This window comes from Heterodontus francisci, chromosome 5 (genome assembly GCF_036365525.1).
Source record: "Heterodontus francisci isolate sHetFra1 chromosome 5, sHetFra1.hap1, whole genome shotgun sequence".
Lineage (NCBI taxonomy): Eukaryota > Metazoa > Chordata > Chondrichthyes > Heterodontiformes > Heterodontidae > Heterodontus > Heterodontus francisci.
In genome coordinates, this window is record NC_090375.1 from 123815485 (window position 1) to 123841042 (window position 25558).

The 25558-nt window shown below is 47.4% G+C and overlaps 1 protein-coding gene across 8 annotated transcripts in view; it reads right to left on the bottom strand.

The window, feature by feature from the left end:
- stau2 (staufen double-stranded RNA binding protein 2) overlaps nucleotides 1-25058 on the bottom strand; it is a 545941-nt gene extending 520883 nt beyond the window's left edge. For 3 of the 8 annotated variants that reach the window (XM_068032040.1, XM_068032033.1, XM_068032034.1), the window contains exon 1: nucleotides 24876-25056. The gene's annotated coding sequence lies outside the window, so the exon portion shown is untranslated. Of the gene's footprint in view, nucleotides 1-24875 lie in introns of all 8 variants that reach the window. The other 5 variants (XM_068032038.1, XM_068032039.1, XM_068032036.1 and 2 more) reach the window with 4 other exon arrangements.
- Between the last annotated feature and the right edge of the window lie 500 nt (nucleotides 25059-25558).

Consider the following 25558-nt stretch of genomic DNA (forward strand, 5'->3'; position numbering starts at 1 on the left):
GAATTTAGAAACTTATGTAACAGCTGTGGATAAGAAATTCTGCTAGTGTTGATGCGCGGCCGGCCCTTCTGCTTGGAGTGATGCAGCTTCTTTGGTTTGAATCTAACCTTGCTGCACACCAGGGAGTGGTCGGTGTCGCAGTCCGCATTGTGGAAGCTGTGTGTTATTTGAACGCTGTTTAAAGAGGCTCGCCTTGTGACGATGAGGTCCAGCTGGTGCCAACGTCGTGATCTTGGGTGCCTCCAAGAAACCTGGTGACAGGGTTTAGTATGAAAGAACGAGTTGGTGATGCAGAGGTTATGATAGGTTCACAACTCAAGCAGTCTCTGTCCATTCTCACTCATCCTTCCAATGCCATAGCGCCCAAGGCAGGAGCGCCATGAGTCATGGTCGGCCCCAACACTGGCATTAAAGTCCCCCAGCAGGAACAGATGTTCGGCATTGGGGATGCTACTAATGATATTATGGAGTTCCTCGTAGAACTAGTCTTTAGCTTCAGGTGGGGAGCAGAGTGTTGGAGCATAGAGGCTGAGTAGGTGTACTGGACCAGAGGCAGTGAGCAGTCGGATGGACAGTATGCGTTCCGAGCCATTTGAAGGTGGCTCTATCATGCTGAGCAAAGAGTTTCTGATGGCGAAGCCCACTTCATGCTGTCTTGGTCCTTCAGGATCCCTACCCTGCCAGAAGAAGGTGTAGTCTTGTTCTCTTAGAGATCCGCTCACAGGGAGGCATGTCTCCTGATGTGCTGCAATGTCCACATTGAGTCTACTGAGCTCGTTGTTAATGATGGCGGTCTTCCGAGAATCGTTGATTTGTGTAAGGTCTTCCGACAGGCCAGGAGACATAGTTCTGATGTTCCAGCTTGCAAAACGAAGGGCTGGTACCTTCTTTCCTTTTTCTGTCGTGCTGTTTGGTGCGGTGTTGCTGTCCACTTTTCAGGCAATGACCCTGACCTCCAAGCACCCATTGAAGCAGGTGGACTGTGGCGGGACAGAACCTTACTGACAGGAGGCTGCCCGGTTTGAGGCGGGCGGGTAGCTGTCCAGTGAGATGCGATGACCTCTCCCACCGACAAAGGCAACCCATGGCGCTCAATCTCTACACCAATTGAGCTGGAATTATCATCCGTAACTGCTGCCTTCCGTGTTGTTTTGGTCGCTGTGAGGCAACTATGGAGTGACCTCTCCATGGGGCATGCCTGGGCGGATATATGGAGGTCGTGAGTTGCCCAAGTGTCAAAACCCACCTCTCGGCCTTCCTAGTGGGGTCCAAAGGAGTGCAGAGCATGACGGTTGGCACCGGTATGGCTGCAGGAACTACCGGAAACATGCCACTGGTGACACATGACCACCTTCGGGGTTCCGCTCCGGATTTTCTGTTAGGGTTTACTCACTTAACCTTGGTCTCTCCCGAGACACCCACAAGGCAGTGGGGTTGTTAGGGTCCCTGCTCAGGGATAGGTGGATGCCGGTGGGAGGAAGGAGGTGGGGGGGAAGTGGGTCCGGGAGGGGGAAGGGGGTGCGGGGGGGGGGTGGGTGAAGGGGTTGGGGGGGGGGCGGGGAAAGGTGTGAGGGGGGGGGAAGGGAGTGCGGTGGGGGGAGAGAGGGTGCGGGGGGGAGGGGAAGGGAGTGCGGGGGAGGGGGGGAAGGGAGTGCGGGGGGGAAGGGAGTGCGGGGGGGAAGGGAGTGCGGGGGAGGGGGGGAAGGGAGTGCGGGGGAGGGGAGGAAGGGAGGGCGGGGGAAGGGAGGGCGGGGGAGGGGGGGAAGGGAGGGCGGGGAGGGGGGAAGGGAATGCGGGGGGAAGGGAATGCGGGGGTGCGAGGGGGGGAGAGGGGGTGCGAGGGGGGGGGGAGAGGGGGTGCGAGGGGGGGGAGAGGGGGTGCGAGGGGGGTGCGAGGGGGGGGAGAGGGGGGGAGAGGGGGTGCGAGGGGGGGGAGAGGGGGTGCGAGGGGGGGAGAGGGGGGGGAGAGGGGGTGCGGGGGGGGGAGAGGGGGGGGAGAGGGGGTGCGGGGGGGAGGGGAGAGGGGGTGCGGGGGGGGGGGGAGAGGGGGTGCGGGGGGGGGGGGGAGAGGGGGTGCGGGGGGGGGGGGAGAGGGGGTGCGGGGGGGGGGGAGAGGGGGTGCGGGGGGGGGGGGGGGGAGAGGGGGTGCGGGGGGGGGGAAGAGGGGGTGCGGGGGGGGGAAGAGGGGGTGCGGGGGGGGGGTGCGGGGGGGGGGGGGGAAGAGGGGGTGCGGGGGGGGGGAAGAGGGGGTGCGGGGGGGGGGAAGAGGGGGTGCGGGGGGGGAGAGGGGGTGCGGGGGGGGGAGAGGGGGGGGAGAGGGGGTGCGGGGGGGGGAGAGGGGGGGGAGAGGGGGTGCGGGGGGGGGGGGAGAGGGGGTGCGGGGGGGGGGGGAAGAGGGGGTGCGGGGGGGGGGGGAAGAGGGGGTGCGGGGGGGGGGGAAGAGGGGGTGCGGGGGGGGGGGGAAGAGGGGGTGCGGGGGGGGGGAAGAGGGGGTGCGGGGGGGGGGGGAAGAGGGGGTGCGGGGGGGGGGGAAGAGGGGGTGCGGGGGGGGGGGAAGAGGGGGTGCGGGGGGGGGAAGAGGGGGTGCGGGGGGGGGGAAGAGGGGGTGCGGGGGGGGGAAGAGGGGGTGCGGGGGGGGGAAGAGGGGGTGCGGGGGGGGAAGAGGGGGTGCGGGGGGGGAAGAGGGGGTGCGGGGGGGGCAGAGGGGGGGCAGAGGGGGTGCGGGGGGGAAGAGGGGGTGCGGGGGGGGAAGAGGGGGTGCGGGGGGGAAGAGTGGGTGCGGGGGGGGAACAGTGGGGGGGGGAAACAGTGGGTGCGGGGGGGAAACAGTGGGTGCGGGGGGGGGAAACAGTGGGTGCGGGGGGGGGGAAACAGTGGGTGCGGGGGGGGGGAAACAGTGGGTGCGGGGGGGGGGAAACAGTGGGTGCGGGGGGGGGGAAACAGTGGGTGCGGGGGGGGGAAACAGTGGGTGCGGGGGGGGGGAACAGTGGGTGCGGGGGGGGGGAACAGTGGGTGCGGGGGGGGGGAACAGTGGGTGCGGGGGGGGGGGGGAACAGTGGGTGCGGGGGGGGGGGGGAACAGTGGGTGCGGGGGGGGGGGGGAACAGTGGGTGCAGGGGGGGGGGAACAGTGGGTGCGGGGGGGGGGGAACAGTGGGTGCGGGGGGGAACAGTGGGTGCGGGGGGGGAGCAGTGGGCGCGGGGGGGGAAGAGGGGGCGCGGGGGGGGGAAGAGGAACCTTCTAAGATATCATCCCTCCTTACTGCAGTAATTGACTCTTTAATCAACAGTGCAATGCCACCTCCTCTTTTATCCCCTCCCCTATCACGTCTGAAGCTTCTATACCCTGGGATATTAAGCTGCCAGTCCTGCCCTTTTCTCAACCATGTCTCAGTGACAGCAATAATATCATATTCCCATGTGTTAATCAACGCCCTCAATTCATCTGCCTTACTAGTAAGACTTCTTGCATTAAAATAGATACAATCCAGTCTGGCATTATTTGCTTGAGCCTTAACAGGTCTACATTTACTCTGCCCTCCAGATTGACTTAGCTTCTCATTTGTAGTTGATTGTACATTACCCCCTACTGTGATTCCACCCTGTATCTCATCCCCCTGCCAAATTAGTTTAAACCCACCCCCGAACAGCACTAGCAAACCTCCCAGCAAGGATGTTGGTCCCGTTCCGGTTCAGCTGCAACCCATCCAGCTTGTACAGATCCCACCTTCGCCAGAAACAGGCCCAGTGATCCAGGAAACTAAAGCCCTCCCTCCTGCACCATCTCCTCAACCATGCATTCATCCGCTCTAACCTCCTATTCATATACTCACTAGCCCGTGGCACCAGAAGAAACCCAGAGATTACAACCTTTGAGGTCCTACTTTTTAATCTGCTACCTAGCACCCTAAATTCTTTTTGTAGGACCTCATCCCTCTTTCTACCTATGTCATTGGTACCAATGTGGACCACGACCTTCGGCTGTGCACCCTCACCATCCAGAATACTGTGTAACCACGACCCTTGCACCAGAGAGGCAACATACCTTCCTGGAATCACGTCTGCGACCACAGAAAAGCACATCTGTTCCTCTAACCACAGAATCCCCTGCCACTATTGCCTTCTTGACCCTTTTTCTCCATCCCAGCACGGCTGAGTCACCCATGATATTCCGCTTATGACTCTTGGTGCATTCTCCAGAGGAACCCTCTTTTCCATCGATACCCAGAACTAAATACCAGTTAGAAACTGGGATGTCCTCTGGGGACTCCTGTACTACCTGCCCTGACTTCTTAGTCTGTCCGGCAGCCACCCAGTAACACCCCACCCCCGACTGTGCTTGCCTAGGCATCGGCTTGACTACTTCCTGAAACATGCCATCCACGTACTCCTTCACCTCACGGATGCGCCACAGTGACTCCAGCTGCCACTCGAGCTTCGAAACCCGAAGCTCTGCTTCTGCAACCGGAGACACTTTCTGCAGACATGTTCGCCAAGGTCAGATGGCGCATCCATGATTTCCCACATTGCACAAGAGGTACATTCCGCGTGGCCAAGCTGCCCTGTCATTGCTTAACTTTACAATGAAAACTTGCTAGTGTAATAACTTACCAGCTATTTACACTCAGCTTTTATCTCCTGTACCTTTGAGGCTGAGAAAGAAAAAGACCAAAGAGCACCTTCCACCGCCCCCAGCCAATGAAAATACCCACACTTAACTTACAGCCTCACTCCATGCAAACAGCACAAGTATAGCCAGTAAATACAAATAATTTACAGGTAGCTATCCTAGGGCTTTAATTTAAAAGGAACCTTTCTTCTTTACTCCTATCTACCTCAGCTATCCACAGCTGCCACCCACTGACCAATCAGCACACAGAATTACAGTGATGTCACTACTCGTTTTATTTGACACTAAATCCAAACAGAGCACATGCAGAAACAGCCAGAGAGTCCGCCGCTGCCCTGGTTAGTGAAGGGCCTTGAGCCCCGCTCTTTCTCTTATAGGTCTGCTTCCAGTCCCACCGCTGCCTGCCGCTGCCCCAGACTTAAGGTTAGTGAAGGGCCTCGAGCCCTGCTCTTTCTTTTATAGTCCTGTCCCACTGGCAGGACAGACCTAGCAGAGGTGGCAGCACAGTGGTATACAGTCGGGAAGGTGTTTCCCTGGGAGTCCTCAACATCGACTCCAGACCCCATAAAGTCTCATGGCATCAGGTCAAACATGGGAAAGGAAACCTCCTGCTGATTAACACCTACTGCCACGCCCCACCTCAGCTTCTGAATCTGTACTCCTCCATGTTGAACAGCATTTGGAGGAAGCACTGAGGGTGGCAAGGGCGCAGAATGTACTCTGGGTGGGAGACTTAAATGTCCATCACCAAGAGTGACTCAGTAGCACCACTACTGACCGAGTTGGCTGAATCCAAAAGGCCATAGCTGCTAGACTGGGCCTGTGGCAGGTGGTGAGGGAACCAACAAGAGGGTAAAACATATTTGACCTCGTCCTCACCAATCTGCGTGCCGCAGATGCATCTGTCCATGACAGTATTTATTTATTTTTACTTTTTTTATTTAGAGATACAGCACTGAAACAGGCCCTTCGGCCCACTGAGTCTGTGCCGACCAAGAACCACCCATTTACACTAACCCTACAATAATCCCATATTCCCTACCTACACTAGGGGCAATTTACAATGGCCAATTTACCTATCACCTGCAAGTCTTTGGCGGTGGGAGGAAACCGGAGCACCCGGCGAAAGCCCACACGGTCACAGGGAGAACTTGCAAACTCTGCACAGGCAGTACCCAGAATTGAACCCGGGTCCCTAGAGCTGTGAGGCTGCAGTGTTAACCACTGCGCCACTGTGGTAGGAGTGACCACCGCACAGTCCTTGTGGTGACGAAATCCCGCCGTCACATTGCGGATACCCTCCATCGTGTTGTATGACACTATCAGCGTGCTCAATGAGATAGATTTAGAACAGATCTAGCGACGCAAAACTGGGCATCCATGAGGCGCTGTGGGCCATCAGCAGCAGCAGAATTGTACACAATCACAAATGTAACCTCATGGCCTGGTGTATCCCCCACTCTACTATTACCATCAAGCCAGGAGACCAACCCTGGTTCAATGAACAGTGCAGGAAGACATGTCAGGAGCAGCACCAGGCATACCTCAAAATGAGGTGTCAACCTGGTGAAGCTACAGCACAGGTCTACTTGCTTGACAAACAACGTAAGCAGCGTGTGATAGAGATAAGTGATCCCATAACCAACGCATCAGATCTAAGCCCTGCAGTCCTGTCACATCCAGTTGTGAATGGTGGTGGACAATTAAAACCACTAACTGGAGGAGGTGGCTCTACAAATATCCCCATCCTCAATGATCAGGGAGCCCAGCACATCAGTGCAAAAGATAAGGCTGAAGCATTTGCAACAATCTTCAGTCAGAAGTGCCGGGTTGATGATCCATCTTGGTCTCCTCCTGAAGTCCCCAGCATCACAGATGCCAGACTTCAGCCAATTCGATTCATTCCGCGCGATATCAAGAAACAAAGAGGCTCTGGATACTGCAAAGGCTATGGGCCCTGACAACATTGCGGCAATAGTACTGAAGACCTGTGCTCCAGAACTTGCTGCACCCCTAGCCAAGCTGTTCCAAGCTACAACACAGGCATCTACCCGGCAATGTAGAAAATTGCCCAGGTATGTGTCCTGTACACAAAAAGCAGGACAAATCCAACCCGGCCAATTACCGCCCCATCAGTCTTCTCTCAAAAATCAGTAAAGTGATGGAAGGTGTCATCAACAGTGCTATCAAGCAGCACTTGCTTAGCAATAACCTGCTCAGTGACGCTCAGTTTGGGTTCCGCCAGGGCCACTCAGCTCCTGACCTCATTACAGCCTTGGTTCAAACATGGACAAAAGAGCTGAGCTCAAGAGGTGAGGTGAGAGTGACTGCCTTGACATCGAGGCAGCATTTGACCAAGTATGGAATCAAGGAGCCCTAGCAAAACGGAAGTCAATGGGAATCAGGGGGAAAACCCTCCGCTGGTTGGAGTCATACCTAGCACAAAGGAAGATGGTTGTGGTTGTTGGAAGTCAATCATCTCAGCTCTAGGACATCACTGCAGGAGTTCCTCAAGGTAGTGTCCTAGGCCCAACCATCTTCAGCTGCTTCATCAATGACCTTCGTTCAATCATAAGGTCAGAAGTGGGGATATTCGCTGATGATTGCACAATGCTCAGCACTATTCGCGACTCCTCAGATACTGAAGCAGTCTGAGTAGAAATGCAGCATGACCTGCACAATAATCAGGCTTGGGCTGATAAGTGGCAACTAACATTCGCGCCACACAAGTGCCAGGCAATGACTATCTCCAACAAGAGAGAATCTAACCATCTCCCCTTGACATTCAATGGCATTACAATCGCTGAATCCCCCACTATCAACATCCTGGGGGTTACCATTGACCAGAAACTGAACTGGAGTAACAACACTCAAGAAGCTCAACACCATCGAGGACAAAGCAACCCACTTGATTGGCACCCCATTCACAAACATTCACTCCCTCCACCACCACACACAGTGGCAGCAGTGTGTACTATCTACAAGATGCACTGCAGCAATGCACCAAGGCTCCTTAGACAGCACCTTCCAAACTCGTGACCTCTACTACCTAGGACAAGGGCAGCAGATGCATGGGAAACCACCACCTGCAAGTTCCCCTCCAAGCCTCACACCATCCTGACTTGGAACTATATCACCGTTCCTTCACTGTTGCTGGGTCAAAATCCTGCAACTCCCTTCCTAACAGCACTGTTGGTGTACCTACCCCACATGGACTGCAGTGGTTCAAGAAGGCAGCTCACCACCTTCTCAAGGGCAATAAATGCTGGCTAGCCAGCGACGCCCACATCCCATGAATGAATTAAAAAAAGAAAGTGTATGATTTCTGTGGAAGGAAGCATAATTGTTCCTGAGAGTTGCAAAAAACTAAAAGGTTAATGTGATACACAATTTATGCAAAAAAGAAGTTTTCACATTTAAAAAGAATAGCATGTGAAGTTATGTGATCAATTACAGTATTTTATTCCCTTTGGTGATGTTGTCTATTGTACCCATTTTTTGCAGTGGTTAATGACCTTTGTTTCAATTTTCCAGTGACATGGATCCCGAACAGCATGTATTAAAATCTTTTGGCAGTCAGCAGAGAGTTTTGTACCAACCACTTTTTGGAATGGGCTACTAGTGCCAAGTCTCCCTGTCATGTTAATATCTGAATGTCCTATTCATGTTTTCCTGCAAAACTGAATCAAGCCTTCGATGATGACTTCCCAGGCACAGAAATGTGTATTCCAAAAGTATAGTTTAGTGGTCGCAGAGATGCAGAATGGCACACAGTACAAAGATTTCTAATAAAGTTTGATAGTGATAGTAATGCCAATTGCTCTATCCAATGGACAAGAAGAAGCTGAATCAGAACTGCTCCGTGGAATTACCCATCTGCAAGTTTACCACCACTGAATCTCTCCCCACAACTTTGCCAAATCCAGGCTAAACAGCTTCCCTTCTTTCTAAGAAAAATAATTCTGTTTTATTCACTCTTTCCTAACAACTTGATTGTTTGATACCAGACACCTTCTGGGATTTCTCTGCACTACCTCCATTGCTTGAACATTCTCCCTGTATTTTGGTAGCATAAACTGAACATAATACTCAAGGTGCAGCATGACTATGGCACTGAACACCTTTACCATGGCATCATTTAACATAATCTGCTGACACAGCAATATAATTTAGCAATCTTTTCATTTTATTTATCGTCGTTACACACACATTAGACTGTGACTACACTTCCTCACACCCGGTTTCCTGTCAGGACTCCATGCCGTTCTCGCAGTATCTCTGTCTTCGATGCATCTGTTCTGATGATGCAAGCTTCTACAACAGTGCTTCTGACATGCCTTCCTTTTTCCTCAACCAAGGATTCCACCCCCCCCCCCCCCCCCCACTGTGGTTGACATGTCCAACCTATTTCCCGCACTTCTGCCCTCGCCCTTCCCCTCCCTCCCAGAACCGCGACAGGGTTCCCCTTTCCTCACTTTCCACCCCACCAGCTAAAGCCTGGCTACCCGACCCAAACCCGACTACATGTGTTGGGTTCTGGTCGGGTCAGGTCTGTATTCTGCGTCCAGCGTTCGGGCTGGGTCGGGTCAGCTCGGGGTCAAATGTACTGTTTTGTTTCGTATTGTTTTTGTTTTAATCTATGATTTTTTTCTGTTTCATTAATATGTTTGTTATTTTCGGGTTGGGTCGGGCACTTAAAAAAAAATTAAAGGACTCGGGCCCAGGTTGGCTGTTGTCAGGTCAGGTTTTAATTTTATACCCGAGCCAGGCTTTACCACCAGCCTCCACATCCATAGGATCATCCTCTGCCATTTCCGCCACTTCCAGCGTGATGCCACTATCAAACACATCTTCCCTTTCCCTCCCGTCAGTATTCCAAAGGAATCCTTCCCTCCGCGACACCTTGATCCACTCCTCCATCACCCCCGACACCCCGTCCCCTTCCCACAACACCTTCCCATGCAATCGCAGGAGGTGTAATACCTGCCCTTTTACCTCCTCTCTCCTCAGCATCCAAGGCCCCAAACACTCCTTTCAGGTGAAGCAGCGATTTACTTGTACTTTCTTCAATTTTATATACTGTAAACACTGCTTATAATGCGGTCACCTCTATACTGGGGAGACCAAAAGCAGATTGGGTGACCGCTCTGCGGAACACCTCCACTCAGTCCAAAAGCATGACCCCGAGCTTCCGGTTGCTTGCCATTTCACACACGCCGCTGCTCTCATGCTTCTTTATTTCATTTCTGATAAACTTGTTAACCATTTAGAATTACATACTTAGACTAAATTTGCTGATTTCATGACCTCAACTGCACAGCTCAGGTGGTGAAATGATCTGCCAATAATTGTTGGTAAGATGCGGAAAGGAGTCTATCTGAGCCGATTCTTCGGTCAATGCTTCCATTTGGTGCCTGGAGCCAGACCAACATGACAGCATAGAAGACAAGAACTCTACACTTTTGAAATGTGCTGCAACTGGCAGGTCACAGTGACCAACACCGAACTGGTGAGGAGTGACATTCATGTAGTAACAGTATATTACAGCAAGAAGACATTAATAATCACAATTTCAAAACAAGTCACTAGCCAATGATCAGAGCAAGTACCATGGTCAATATTTTCTTCTTTCAGTCTGGGTCACCATAAAATTAGCATCACTGGCTTGGTGAAATTATTTAACAAGATTGAAAATTGGAGCCTTTCTGGTCTGCAGAAGGGAGGAAGAGAAGGAATTACTGGATAATTTACTCCAGAGCACAGTCACACACCAGAGAAAAGTACAGGTGCAGGAAGGGAGATTGTGACTGAATCAGACAGTGGGGTAAGGGGAACTTAGGAGAGGTAGTGAAAGAGGTCCAGTAGACACTGCTCCTGTGCAACTGGTACAAAGTACTTGATACCTGCGATGATAACGGGAAAGACTGTCAGAACTACCTGCCAGAATGTGAATAAGGCACCATGCAAGAAGCTGTCCTAAGGGAACAGGAGCAGAGAAGAAGTGTTGTAGTTATAGAAAATTCTATAATTCGGGTATTCCTTGAGGTCAAGATTGTGAGTCCCAATGGGTGTGCTGACTATCTGGTGCCAGGGTAAGGGACATCTCAAAGTGACTGAAAAAGAATCTGGAAAGGGAGGAGCTGGAGGATTCCTTTGTTGGTGCTCCATGTCAGAACCAACAACATAGAAAAAGGTAGGAAAGAAGTCCTAAGAGAGAGTTAGGAGCTAAATTGAAAAACAGGATCTCACTGCTAATAAACTCAGGATAGTTACCTGAGCCACATACAAATAGGCATCGTGACAAACAGATTAGCAAAGTCAACATGTGGTTAAAGGAATGAAGTGGGAAAAAGGGATTGCATTTCATGGGACACTGGCACCAGTATTGGGACAGGAATAAGCTGTACCATTGAGAAAGGTAGCACTTGAACCAGTTGGAGACCAAGGTCCAAGGAGAAAGGATAAAAATGGCTGTAAATAAAGACTTAAAACTAATAACTAATGGGTGATGGAACTGCTAAAAATTACAGAAACCTAACAACAAAAGAATCAGGAAGAGAGAGTAAAGGACAAACTAAAGGAAGGAATAAGGATAACACAAATGTCCAAAAAATAGATCAAGTCAAAGAGCATAACGGTAAAATAGCTGTTAAAAACTATTTAAACATTGGTGCAGCAATATACATAGTATTCAAAACAAAATGAATTAGCTCAAGGCAATAATTTGTAGAGAGGATCCAGATACAGCATGTCTACATAGAGAACAGGATTTGCAACCAAATATTGCCGGATATAACATAGTTAGCAAGGAAAGAGAAAGAAGGAGGGGAGGTTGAGTAGCTGTACTAGTTAAAGATAACATAATAGTGGAAGGAAAAAAAATGTAATGAACAGTAAGACAGATTCAGAATCCACAAGGATTGATTTAAAAGATAAGAAAGGATCAATCACCTTAATCGGGGTATGGTATAGACCATCATGGAAATAAGAAATGCAATGAGATAGAAAAGCAAAAGGGATCTAAGGAATACAGGTGAACAAATGTTAAGAGCAGCACTGCAGGTCAGCAAAGCAATTAAACTGTGAACAAAGCACTGGATGTTAAACTTGTATAGGGCCCTGGTCAGGCCACAATTAGAGTACTGTACACAGTTCTGGTCTCCATATTATAAAAACATTGAAACACTGGAAAAAGTACAAAAAAGATTTACGAGCATGGTAGCAGAACTGAGAGATTACAGTTACTGGGAAAAATTGAACAGGACGGGACTTTCCTCTTTAGAAAAGAGATGACTTAGAGAAGAGGCGACAGAGGTTTTTAAAATTATGACTAGCTTGGACTGGTAAATATGAATGTTTCCATTTGTGGGAGAATCCAAAACTAGGGGCCTTAAATACAAGATGGTTACTAATGAATCTAATAGGAAAATAAGGAGAAATTTATTTACTCAGAGGGTGGTTATAATATGGAATGGCCTACCACAGGAAGTGGTCAAAGCAAATAGCTTCAATGTTTTCAAAAGGAAACTAGATGAGTATATGAGGGAATAGTGCTACAAAAGGTTTTATTTTAGAACTAAAATTTTAAGACTTCTGTGTGTTTTAAAAAACTGAAAAAAGGATTTTCAGTAGACTTGGACACCTGCAAATAGCTGGAAATTTTGGGTGTTAACTTAGTATGCAAAAATAGGGGAAATAAGCAGTTTCAAGGAAACAGCAAGAGGTTTTGACCTCCTTTTGACTGACAGAGGAGACACTGTGTCTGGACATGTGACCATGTTAAGGAAGGTTTTTTTCACTTTGGACTTTTAAAAACAAGTGAGCTGGACAAGGAGCAGGCATTTGAAATCTTGCTTTGACCTGCCTGGAGCAAGAGAGGAAGACCCAGAAAAGTGTTACCTCTCTCTGTAAATGAATCCTACACCTCTTGAAAAGGAATCCTGCACTGGAAAGGTGGCAAATTCCATTTGCCTCTAGTCTCTGAAGAATTCCTGCATCCAGAGTGGTTCCTGTTGCCTCCTGTGTTTTGGGAAACCCTGGAACCTACAGAAAGCTTCTACTGCCAGACTGCTATTTTTAAAAACCCAAGCAGACCGGTTGCTGCACCCCTGCTGAAAGACCTGTGTGATGCCTGCTGCAGACAAATTGCCTTGAACGCCTACCCATCACAGACTGTTCATCAACCTCACCTGGAGAGACTTTGAGTAGCATCTGACTGTTCGACTCTGGGACACCTCACCATACTGAAAACATCCTACCAGAACGTGACAAACTCAATCATTTTTTTTTTCCTTTTTATTCCTAAGAAACAGCTATAAACCAAAAGTCCTTCTGAAGGTTAAGGAACTAAGGAGTTTTTCACATATATATATATATATATACATACACTTATCTCGTTAGTAACAAAGACCTATTACTTCTTTTCTAATAAATAGTTAATGTTGTTGTTTCAAGAAACCTGGTTTGATGTGCTTTATTCTGGGGGCAGATAAAGTGTTTAATTTGGCTATTCTTTGGTAGATGGGAAACTTTTTTGATATGCTATGATTGTGGAGTAGTAGTATTGAATTAACAGTGCATTACTCCCGCCTTGGGTCGAAACAGTTGAAAGATATGCTGAAAGGCTGAGATGAGGTAGATGGAATGGGAGAAGACTCATGTGGAAGGTAAAATCCAGCACAGGTTAGTTGGGCTGCATGGCATGTTTCTGTGCTGCATATTCTGTAAGTCTATGCCTTCATTCATACCACAGTACAGTGTATTTATCCACCAAGTAGTAAGGATAGCAAGTCTTGCTTCATCACCATAACTGTTCTAATTTTGAGGACTGAAAGAAAACTGTAGACAGAAAAAGCAGAAGTGGAGCCTAAGTGGTTGCCAGACAATTCACTCCCTAGCATGTTACAACCAAGTGAGAAAGGTGTCTAGGGGTCCCTCTCCGCCTTCACCTTGTCTTACCATAAGAGGGTTTTATTTTTAAACACACAGTATTTAGCTCCCCCTTGGTGAATCCTTGTTCACTGCTTTCCAATTATAAGGCAAAGAAACCAGCACAAACAGGCTCTCCTAGATTTAAAGAAGAAAAGTTTAAATTTGTTAAACTTGAACTTAAACTCTAATTCAGTTGATGCCTATAGATACACGACACACCCACGCAAGCATGCATACGCGATACGCACATGCAAATAGAGACAGAAAAGAGAAGAAAAATAAAGTGGAAAAATCTGAGGCAATATCTGAAGAGTTTTTCTTACGGTTCTTTGAGCTCACTGTAGAGTCCTTGATTGTAGGTAGATCTTGCTTTTCAATGGGGCCCAGTATTCTTCTTAAACCTTGTTCGCTTTAGGAGACTTTTCTCTCTTGGGGTTCATGTGTCTTCAGTGGATTCAGAGGCTTGTGAGAAAGAGATGGGAGCAGACAGGAGAGATCTTCTCAGTTCAGGAGCAAACAGACTTTCTGCCCAAACTGTTTGTACAAATTCAAAAAACTCAGGTTGCCCAGCAGGTTAGTCATGTCCATTTGTGTATTTGGCCATCTTAGCAGTCAACCTAGAAGGCGAGCTCCCCCACCTTCAACGTCTGGTGATCAAAAGTCCATTGTGGGTTGAATGTGTTAGGGAATGGCTGCTTTGTCCTTCCAAACACTGTCTTTCCAGCCAAGATCTGGTAATTTTTTCAAAGCAAGTCCTTTGTTCACTTTAACAACAGTCTGAAATTTAACGTACATGTGGCGAAATTAATATGCCTCATGCTTGGCAGGTGAGGGCTTGCATGACTAGCACAATAAGTTAAGTTTGGCTGCCCTGGCTGATAAGAGTATTTGCCTGCTCTGAGCTTGTCACTAGATTAAAACACACCTTCCAACAACAGAGAAACAGTCAGGGTCAATCCAGGAACACAGAAAGCACAACTCCCTTTAACCGATTAGAGTGCCAATAACAAAAACTATGAACTCTGCAGCAAAGACTATCATGATATAAACCCAAAGACAAGGGAGAGAAAGGGAAGAGAAATGAATCAATAATATTGAATTGTTCACAATCTGCTCAGTGTGTAGAAATGGTGACCATCATTTTAAAGCAGATATTTTTTTTAATTCACACAAGCAAAACACTGGGCATTTTTGTAGAGAACATCTCAGCTGAGGTGTTAGTTAATGTGAAGAGTGAAACTGTAGACCATAGAGACAGTGGGGTGCGAGTGAGCGACAGAGAGAATGACATATGCTACATTTTACTGTGAGCACCTGAGATTTTGAAACCAGAGATATGTACTTAACAATGAACAATGTTCTACTCTGAAATGCAACAATAAAATTAAAGATTGTAATCATTTTGTTTAAAATCATTTTAGGTCTAATAACTTTTTCATTACAAAACAGTGGTATGAAAACTAAGCATCCTAATGAAAGTCATACTTTGTAAAGAATAAATTGTATGGTAACATGTTCAAATAAATGGACTAAACAGTGATGATCACCTATTACCATAAACTAGTAAACATGATTCCCTATTTTTTTCACTCAATAGAATTAAATATTTGACAAAATCCTTCTTGACCATGCATGAAAGTAAAAAAAAAAAGCATCTTAGCAAGAGTTGTGACCGGCCAGTGGTGTGCGAGGGTCAGAAGCAAGTTGGGTTTAACATCAGCAGAAGAGTTGTTTTTTTAATTTATTCATAGGATGTTTCATTAGTTTCATTATTATCCTTAGAATGTTTATTTGTTACTGGGATATGGGCAACACTGTCAAGGCCAACATTTTTTGCCCATCCCTAACTGCCCTTGAGAAGGTGGTGGTGAGCCACCTTATTGAACCACTGCAGTCCGCAGCGCAGCTAGGGAGGGAGTTTCAAGATTTTGACCCAGCAACAGTGAAGGAACAGCGATATAGTTCCAAGTCAATATGGTCTGTGACGTGGAGGGGAACTTGCAGGTGGTGGTGTACGCAGATGCCTGCTGCCCTGGTTCTGCTGGATGGTAGAAAGCACAGGTTTGGAAAGTGCTGTCGAAGGAACCTTGGTGAGTACTGCACTGCATCTTATCGATGGTACTCACTGCTGCCACCCTGCACCAGTGGTGGAGAGGATGAATGTTTAGGGTGGTGGATGGGGTGCCAATCAAGTGAGCTGATTTGTCCTGGATAGTGTTGAGCTTCTTGAGTGTTGTTGAAGCTGCAGTCATCTATGCAATTGGGAAGTATTCCATCACACTCCTGACTTGTGCCTTGTAGACGTTGGACAGTCACAGCCTCCGACCTGCTCTTGTAGCCACAAAACTTATGTGGCTGGTACAGTTAAGCTTCTGGTCAATGGTGACCTGTTATTGGTTCCCTTATCTTCCGCCGTCATTGGAATGTACCTAGCTTATACCTGAAGCATCTCTTCCTTAAAAATAACCCATTGCTCAGATACAGCCCTTCCTGTCACTCTTTGGTTCCATTCTACCCTGGCTAGATCCCTTCTCATCGCATTGAAATTAGCCCTCTTCCAATCTAGACATTCTACCTTATTTTGTTCCTTGCTTTTCTGCATTATGAGTCTAAACCTTATGCTACGATGGTCACTCTTACCCAAGTGCTCTCCGGCACTTTGTCCACTTGACCCACCTTATTTCCAAGCACCAGATTCTCAGCAATGCCTCCTTTCTAGATGGGCTGAGAACATACTGATCAAGTGAGCTCTCCTGAACACATTTCAGAAATTCCTCTGACTCCTTACCCTTTACTCTAGAATTATCCCAATCGATATTTGGGTTATTAAAGTCCCCCAATATCACCACTCTATAGTTCTTGCAAATCTCTGTGATTTCCCTGTAGATTTGCTCCTTTATCTCTATTTGCAGACCTATAGAGTACCCCTAGTAACATGATCATACCCGTTTTGCTTCACAACTCTAACCAAATGGATTCTGTCCTTGCCCCTTCAAGGACATTTCCCTTTCCAACACTGCAATGTCTTCCCTAATCAACAGTGCCACCCCACTCCTTTTTTTGCTTCTCTATCTTTTCTGAACACCTTACATTCTGGTATAATAAGCGTCCAGTCCTCACCTCGTAAAGAAAAGATTCACAAGAATGGCTCCAGGAATGAGGACCTTCACTTATATGGATAGATTGGAAAAGCTGGGGCTATTGTCCTTGAAGAGAAGGTAAGAGGAAATTTGATAGAGGTGTTTAAAATCATAAGGGGTCCAAACAGAGTAGATAGGGAGAAACCATTCTCGTTGGCGGGAAGGGTCAAGAACCAGAGAACATCAATTTAAGTTGATTGGCAAAAGAAGCAATGACAAAAAACTTTTTTTATTGCAGCACGTGGTTTGTAACTGGAATGCACTGCTTGAGAGTGTGGTGGAGGCAGATTCAAATATGGCTTTCAAAAGAAAATTGGATAATTATCTGACGCTAAAATATTTGCAGGGCTATGGAGAAAAGGCGGGAGAGGAGGACTAAGTGAGTTACTCTTCCAGAGAGCCAGCATGAACACAATGGACCAAATGGCCTCCTTCTGCGCTAGAACCCCATTCTATGGTTCTAAGTAGGTTTTTCTGTCAGGTTGGTTCTCTCACCACCTTCTTCAGGCCCAGTCTGGCAGATATGTCCTTCAGCTCTCATCCAGCTTGCTGGATTGAACACGTGGTGTTCAATATGGATTAATACTTATTCACACATTAACATTTAGATGCACAAGATGGTACGTCATAAGATATGAGACTTCATGGGGTCCGGAGTCAATGTTGAGGGCTCCAAGGGCCACTCCGCCTTGACTGTATATCACTATGCCACCACCTCTGGTGGATCTGTCCCGTCTGTGGGACAGGACATACCCAGGAAAGATGATGGAGGACTCTGGGAAATTGGTTGAAAGGTATGATTCTTTAAGTATGACTGTGTCAGGCTGTTGTTTGTCTAGTCTGGGACAGCTCTCCAAATTGTGCCACAAATCCCCAGATGTTAGTGAGGAAGACTCTATAGAGTGGACTGGGCTGGGTATGCCTTTGTTTTTTTAAATTTATTCATTCATAGGATGTGGGCATCGCTGGCTAGGACAGCATTTATTGCCCGTCCCTAATTGCCCTTGAGAAGGTGGTGGTGAGCCTCCTTCTTGAACTGCTGCAGTCCATGTGAGGTAGGTACACCCACAGTGCTGTTAGGAAGGGAGTTGCAGGATTTTGACCCAGTGACAGTGAAGGAACGGCAATATAGTTCCGAGTCAGGATGGTGTGTGGCTTGGAGGGGAACTTGCCGGTGGTGGTGTTCCCATGCATCTGCTGCCCTTGTCCTTCTGGGTGGCAGCGGTCGTGGGTTTGGACGGCGCTAAGGAGCCTTGGTGCATTGCTGCAGTGCGTCTTGTAGATGGTACACACTGATGCCACTGTGCATCAGAGGTGGAGAGAGTGAATATTTGTGGATGGGGAGCCAATCAAGCGGACTGCTTTGACCTGGATGGTGTTGAGCTTCTTGAGTGTTGTTGGAGCTGCAGTCATCCAGACAAGTGGAGATTGTTCCATCACACTCCCGGTGGCACTGCTGAGCTGGCAGCCCCATTTGGCCAGCAACTCTTGGGGTGTGATCTTGTCCCTTAAAGGGGACAGCATCCCCAATGATGGGCAGTTAATTACCTGCCTGCCACTGAATTCGGCTGAGGGTCCGACAAATGGCCAATGCGGCGTTGTTCCCGCCTTCTGGCCTGTCACCAGAACCCTCGCCGTCAAAATAAAATCCAGCCCCAGAGGTCAGTTTAGGGATAACCGCCTTGGTGTGGACTGAAGTCACATATAGGAAAGCCCAAATAGGGAAACCTGCTATCCTTCGCCAGAAAGACATTAGTGAACCAATTGGGTTCTTTTAAAAAAAAAAATAACAAACAGCAGTTTCATGGTCATTTTTATGACACCAGCTTTATATTTCCTGAATTTTTAAACTGAATTTAAATTCTCAAACCACCATGGCAACATTTTTATATTAGACATTTAGATGTACAAGATGGTACATGACTGATAAGATATATGAGCAGTGTTTACCCAGGGGCAGGGTATTAACATAAAGTGTCAGAAAATGGAGCCTCTGTAGCAGAGGATCTCTGTTCGAGCAGCAATTTGCCACATTCTACAGCATCAGAGGTCATACTACCCAGAATGTGGTCACTCAAGAAGCATTGCTAGACAGTTTAAAACACAGGGATAATGTAGAAGTAACCATTTGCAGAGGGAGAGAAAGAGACAAGGTTCACAGGTGAAGGGAACATCCGAGTCATTAGAACTGTCCAACAGATACCTAGCATTGAGGTACTGAGCACCATTGTGGAATTTGGAGCTCAGAACTATCTGAAAGGATAAGCAGGTACCAGAACTGGAGAGTGATAGCATTGGGAATGCGATGGTCAGGAGTATAGGCAGCCATTTTTAGTCGCTGCAATTGGGGTCTGAATAGTATGTTGCCTCTTATTGTTGAGTAAAGGACATCATGAAATGGGCAGAAAAACTTATAGAACAGACAAACAGAAGTCAAACATCATGGTCCAAATTAAAACCATTGATGAACAGAAGTACATTTGAGGTCTTGCATGGGGAGTTTGAGAAGTTAGATACTAGATCAAAAAAACAAGACCTCATAGGTAGCAATTCCAGGATTGCTTCCTGTGCCACATACTGGACAGGTCAAGGAAGGGAAGAGTAGGAAGGTCAATTCACGGCTATGGGGCTGGAACAGTAGGGAAGCACTCACATTCTTAAGGAATTGGGAGTGATTTCTGAAGCAAGGGAAGGCTATTAAAGAGACGGTCTTTACCTGACCTGAAACAGCACCATCATCCTTGTGCCAAAGGGTAAATAGAGGACTGGGGAAAGATTTAAATGAATATGGCAGAGGATGGCAAAAGTCTAATGTTACAGATTAGAAGGAAAGTAGGATTAAAAGAACTACTAGAATAGAAGCAGAAAGCTTAGTTGAAGGTGAAAAAATGCCATCTGGGGTGAAAGGGAAAGAACAAGCTGAGGTGGGGGGGGGGGAGGGAGAGAGAAAGAGGAGCAATATTGTAGAAGAGGGGTAGAAGAGGTGGTGATATCGAAAGATTATATAATAAAACCAAGAAAAAGTAGTAAAGTTCCCTTTAAAAACTTAGGATTGAGTAGTATGCACAAGCATGCAAAAAGCATTCGAAACAGAACTGGATAGTTGGAAGAATTGATCACTAAGGAGGAATATGACACTTATAATATCTAATGTAACAAAAACATAGCTTAAGCCTGACTGGACTGGGAATATTCCTGGCCAAAGCATCTTCAGGAGAAAAAGGGTTGAGTACCATTTTTAGTAAAGGATTCAACAACAACTTGTATTTATGTTATACTTTTAATGCAATAAAACGTCAAAAGGTGCTTCACAGAAGCAATTCATGACACAGAAGGAGGCCACTCGGCCCATCGAGTCCATGACAGCTCTCCACGGAGCAATCTAGTCAGTCCCACTTACCCACTCAATGCCCGTAGCCCTGTAAGTTTACTTCCCTCAAGGTTCCAGGATTTTGACCCAGTGACAAACAACTGCTTTTTTTCTAAGGCACTTTCAATAAACAGGGAGGTGTAATATCCGAACATCTTAGTGCTGTCTACCAGAACTAGGGCAGACAGATAATACAGCCAAAAACAAGAAATGCTGGAAATACTCAGGTCTGGCAGCATCTGTGGCGAGAGAAGCAGAGTTAACATTTCAGGTCAGTGACCCTTCATCAGAACTGGCAACATTAACTTTGCTCTCTCCACAGATGCTGCCAGACCTGCTGAGTATTTCCAGCATTTCTTGTTTTTATTTCAGATTTCCAGCATCTGCAGTATTTTGCTTTTATTTCAGATAATAGAGCTGATAGCCAAAAGTCATTAAAAGCATAAACAGAAAATATTCGAAATACTCAGCAGGTCAGGCAGCTTCTGTGGAGAGATAAACAGTTAACATTTCAAGTCTGTTATCTTTTAACACAACTGAAAGATATTACAGATGCAACAGGTTTTAAGCAAGTACAGAGGCAGACAAAGAGGGGAGGGGAGGAAAGAACAAAAGGAAAGGACAGCAATCAGGTGGAAGGCAGGAGTGATTAAATGGCAAAAAGGATGATGGTGCAAGGATAAACGAGGGTGGTGATGGGACAAGTAAAGAAGCAAAAGATGGGTCCAGAGGAGTGGGAAGTGACAACAGCAAAATCATGATCAGCACTTGTGTCCAAAAAAATGGAGCAGTGGTTACGATCTGAAACTGCTGAACTAGATGCTGAGTTCAGAAGGTTGTGAAGTGCTAGTAGGGGGAATCATAGTCATGGCAAGATGCTACCTGGTTTTGAAAGCCAATGAATAGGCATCCACAATTTGGTAAAAGAAGTCACATAGCTTGAACTATAATTCGGCATTCTACCACCCAATTCACTAATCTCTGTTTAGGGGTTTGATTCCATCGTAAAGAGGTACCTAATTTGGAAAATATTTTTGGGTTTATCTAGGAAAGTAGAGTTCTTTATACACCAAGAGAAATATTTTCTTTCAACAGAAGAATGAGAAGGTGATGAATAAAATTTCGGCACTATAATTTCTTCAGAAATGTTAAATAAAATGTCAGTGTCAGCTGTGGTTTAGTTGGTAGCACTTTCATCTCTGAGTTAGAAAGTTGTGGGTTCAAGTCCCATTCCAGAACCTGAGCACAAAAATCAAAGCTGACACTCCAACAGTGTAACACTCCCTCACTACTGCGCTGGAGGTGCCATCTTTCGGATGAAATGTTAAATTGAACACTGTCTGCCCCTCAGATGGATGCAGAAGATCCCATGACACTATTTCAAAGAACAGGAGGGGAGTTTTCCCCGGTGTCCTGGCCAATATTTATCTCTCAATCAACATCACTAAAACAGATTGTCTGGTCATTATCACATTGCTGTTTGTGGGAGCTTGCTGTGAGCAAATTGGCTCCCACATTTCCTACATTACAACAGGGACTACAGTTCAAAAGTACTTCATTGGCTGAAAAGTGCTTTGGGACTTCCTGTGTTCATAAAAGGCACTATGTAAATTGAAGTCTTTCTTTTTAAAAAATAATAGTCTAATAGTCCTATCTACATGCCAAGGAAGAAATATCAGCAGCACCACCACCAGTGCAGTTCTCTGATAATCTGCACCAAAATGAAAGTCTGCACATAATACTTAAGATGAGAAATTTAAAAATTGGTTATGAAGCAAAATTTGACCCCGAGCCATAAGGAGCTATTAGGGCAGAAGACCAAAAGCTAGGTTAAAGATGTAGGTTTTAAGGAGAGTAGTAAAGGAGGAAAGAGACATAGAGAGATGAGGAGGGAATGCCAGAGCTTAGGGCCTTGGCAGCTGAAGGCACAACCATCAATGGTGGAACAATTAAAATCGGGGATGCTCAAGAGGGCAGAATTGGAGAAGCACAGTTACCACGGAGAGTTGGAGGGCTGAAGGAGATAACAGAGCTAGGGCAGGGGAGAAGCCATAGAAGGATTTGAAAACAAAGATAAGAAATTTAAAAATTGAGGCATTGCCAGACCGAAAGCCAAGGTAGGCCAGCAAGAAAAGGGGTGATGAATGAATGGGACTTGGTACGAGTTAGGACACTGTCATGCAGGCCCCCACCTGCCAAGAATGAGGCACATTAATTTTGTCATATGAACATTGATTTTAAACTGCTGCTGAAGTGAAGAAAGGACTTGTTAAAAAAATCACCAGACACTTGGCTGGAAGGACATTTGCATACTAACAGACAGTGCTTGTGGAGACAAGGGGCTATTCCTGGTCCACTTAACCCACAATGGATTCTGATCACCAGACATTCAAGGTGTAAGGAAGAGTATTCCAGAGACTGTTAAGGTGATGCAATCCACAAAAGCCAGGACTGGTTAAACCAGCTGGTCACATGACTAACTGGCTGATCCAGGATTTTTTTTGAACTAGCCACAGAGTGTTTAAACTCAAAGACTGCTTGTTGCTGGACTGAAGACCTCGCCTGTCTGCTCCCATCTCCTTCTCATGGAACTCCAAATCTACTGAAGACGTGAACTTCAAGAGAGAAAAGTCTCCTACATCGAACAAGGTTTAAGAAGAATACTGGGCCCCAAGATCTACCTACAATCAAGGACTCTAAAGCGAACTCAAAGTACAGTAACTAAAACCATCTTCAGATATTGCCTCAAACGTTTCTACTTTATTTCTTCTGCTCTTTTCTGTCTCTATCTGCATGCATGTATCACGTATGCATGCTACTGTAGGCACGTTGCGTATCCTTAGGCAGCAACTGAATTAGAGTTCAAGTTTAATAAAGTTCAACCTTTTTTCTTTAAACCTAAGAAAACCTGTTTGGCTTGTTTCTTTGCCTTACAATTGGAAAGGAGTGAATAAGGATTCACCAAGGGGTAGCTAAAAATATGTGTTTAAAATTAAACCCTGTTACGGTAAGACCAGGTGAAGGCTGAGAGGGAACCCTAGACCTCTTTCTTACCGGGTCATAACACAAACAGTAGTTTTGGATGACCTCAACCTTCTGGAGGGTACAACATGGGTGCATTTCTCTACACTGTGGCTTGCTGGAGCATGAAATGTTTAATACAGAATGGTTGAGGTAGAAACCCTGACTTTTTTTTTAAAAAAAAGGAAAGTTGGATAAATATTTCAAGTAGGGCAAGATACAGGCTACGGGAAGAGCGTGAGGCTGTGGGATCAATTTGGGATTGTTTGAGCGGAGCTGGTACAGACATGATGTGCTGAATGGCCTCCTTTGTTGTGTGGTTCTACTAAAAGTACGCCAAAAAATTCAAACTTTAACTATTTGGACACTACTCATCCCCAACCCCAACAATATGTGCACCGACTTACTGGTTTTAATTTTTCACCAATACTGCAAATTACAGTTGCTGGTGCTAAAATACTTTCTCATGTGATATTGCAGAAATTATTTGCATCCACACATACACAACCATAACTGTGGAATGGCACTTAAATCTCTAGTGCATATAATACATCATTACCCCAATGAAATCAACTATAAAATGAAATGACAGTGCGACAACCACCTATTCTTTGTAAAGTGGCAATAACGGTCCTGGGCAAAAATTAAGCTGTTACTCCCCAATAACCTAATGCAGAAATTTACTAAGCAGTGTGATGACCAAACATCAGTGATGTTAATCAGGTGGATTTTCTGTACAACTAATTTATAACTCAACAGCACAATAAATCAGAGGACACACTCCACAGTTCCCTACAGAGGTGCAATTCTCAGAATAACTTCTGCTTCAGACTTTTCTTTCCAATGCCATTGATTCAAAGAGCCAAATGATTACTTTCAATAACTGGTTCCTCCATTTTTAGTCAGGAGGTATTCATACTGTAAGTATGCAAGTAGGAATACATCCTACATTTGACAGAAAATGACAAAGAAAAATTATCTCCATTATCGTGCCATTTTTACCAATGTATTATTGAAAGTATTGCTAATACCCCACCACTTCTCTTTGATCTGAGGGAGACACACACATAGAAAACAGAATCTGAGCGGCACTGGGTAAACTCGGTTGAGACAGCAACACCCATAGCGACAAAAGCAAGTAGATGAAAGCAGTGACATGGGCAAAAACTAGACGGGGAGCGGGGGGGGGGGGCGAGAGAAGGGGAGGGGGGGGCGAGGGGAGGGGAGGGGGGGCGAGGGGAGGGGAGGGGGGGGCGAGGGGAGGGGAGGGGGGGCGAGGGGAGGGGTGGGGGGTCGAGAGGAGGGGGGGGTCGAGGGGAGGGGGGGCGAGGGGAGGGGGGGCGAGGGGAGGGGGGGCGAGGGGAGGGGGGGGCGAGGGGCGGGGGGGCGAGGGCAGAGGGGAGGGGGGCGAGAGAAGGGGAGGGGGGGGCGAGAGATGGGGGAGGAAGGAGAGCGGGGGTGCAAACTGGGGAGAGGGGGCAGAGGAAGGGACAGAGAAGGGGGAGGTGATGAGGAAGGTGACCCTCTGCCCTGGCGTTAGGGGGTGGGGAAAGGTAATGACCTCCAGCCCGGGACCGCCGCTGCCCTCACCCCGGGGGCCGGGCTCTTTAACCGGTCCCAGTTAAAGCGCCAGCCCCGCTCACACATCATGGCCGAACCATACGGCCGACCAACCCGCCGGCCGCTCACACTCGACACCAATCGCCTGAGCCTCCACAGAGCGGTACATCCTGCACTCGCAGCTCCCTCCCCCGGGCCCCCGGCCGCCCCGGGCCCTGATCCTACCTGTTTTCTAGGGAGACCCTAGAAACGGCTCAAACATCGGCAAACACTAAAGAGAAATGACACGGGCGGTGGTGCGGGGGGGGAGCGCGACCACTGCTGCCTCTGGGCATCTTCTCCTCTACAGTCTGCTTCTTTGAAATACTAATCCCCGCTTGGTTTTATTCTTGCACTTCTGACATTTGTTTCTAATTCATTCATTTTGTTTCCCAGCATTTATCGCCCGGCCCTCCACTCTTCAAATCCTCCCCTTCGCCATACATGTGTATTAAAATGGTAGAGTCCTGGTGCTCGCCCCTCCCCCTCTCTCACCACCAGGAGGCTCAGATTGAACCTGGCGCCACCTAAAACACTGGTTGGAGCCAGTGGCAAAAGTTATTTGTCATGTTTTTACCAGGTCGCTGCACTACCCCCATCGGCAATAGCCTATACTGTTGCCATCCTCGCGATTTCCAGGGGAACTTCCTCCATTGGCACCAGAATGGCTGGGGATGGCACTTCATCCCCACTTCTGCCTCTTTCCTGGTGGTTGGGTACTTCCTTTTCCTGCAGTTCTCTTCTCTAATGAGAAAATATCGACATTGAAGATTCTTATGTGTTCAGTCTTTGTTTAGATGGTAGGCACAACATTTAAGGAGTCTGACTGTGGAATGGAGAGCGGTAGGTCAGAAAACTGAAGGAGAGTG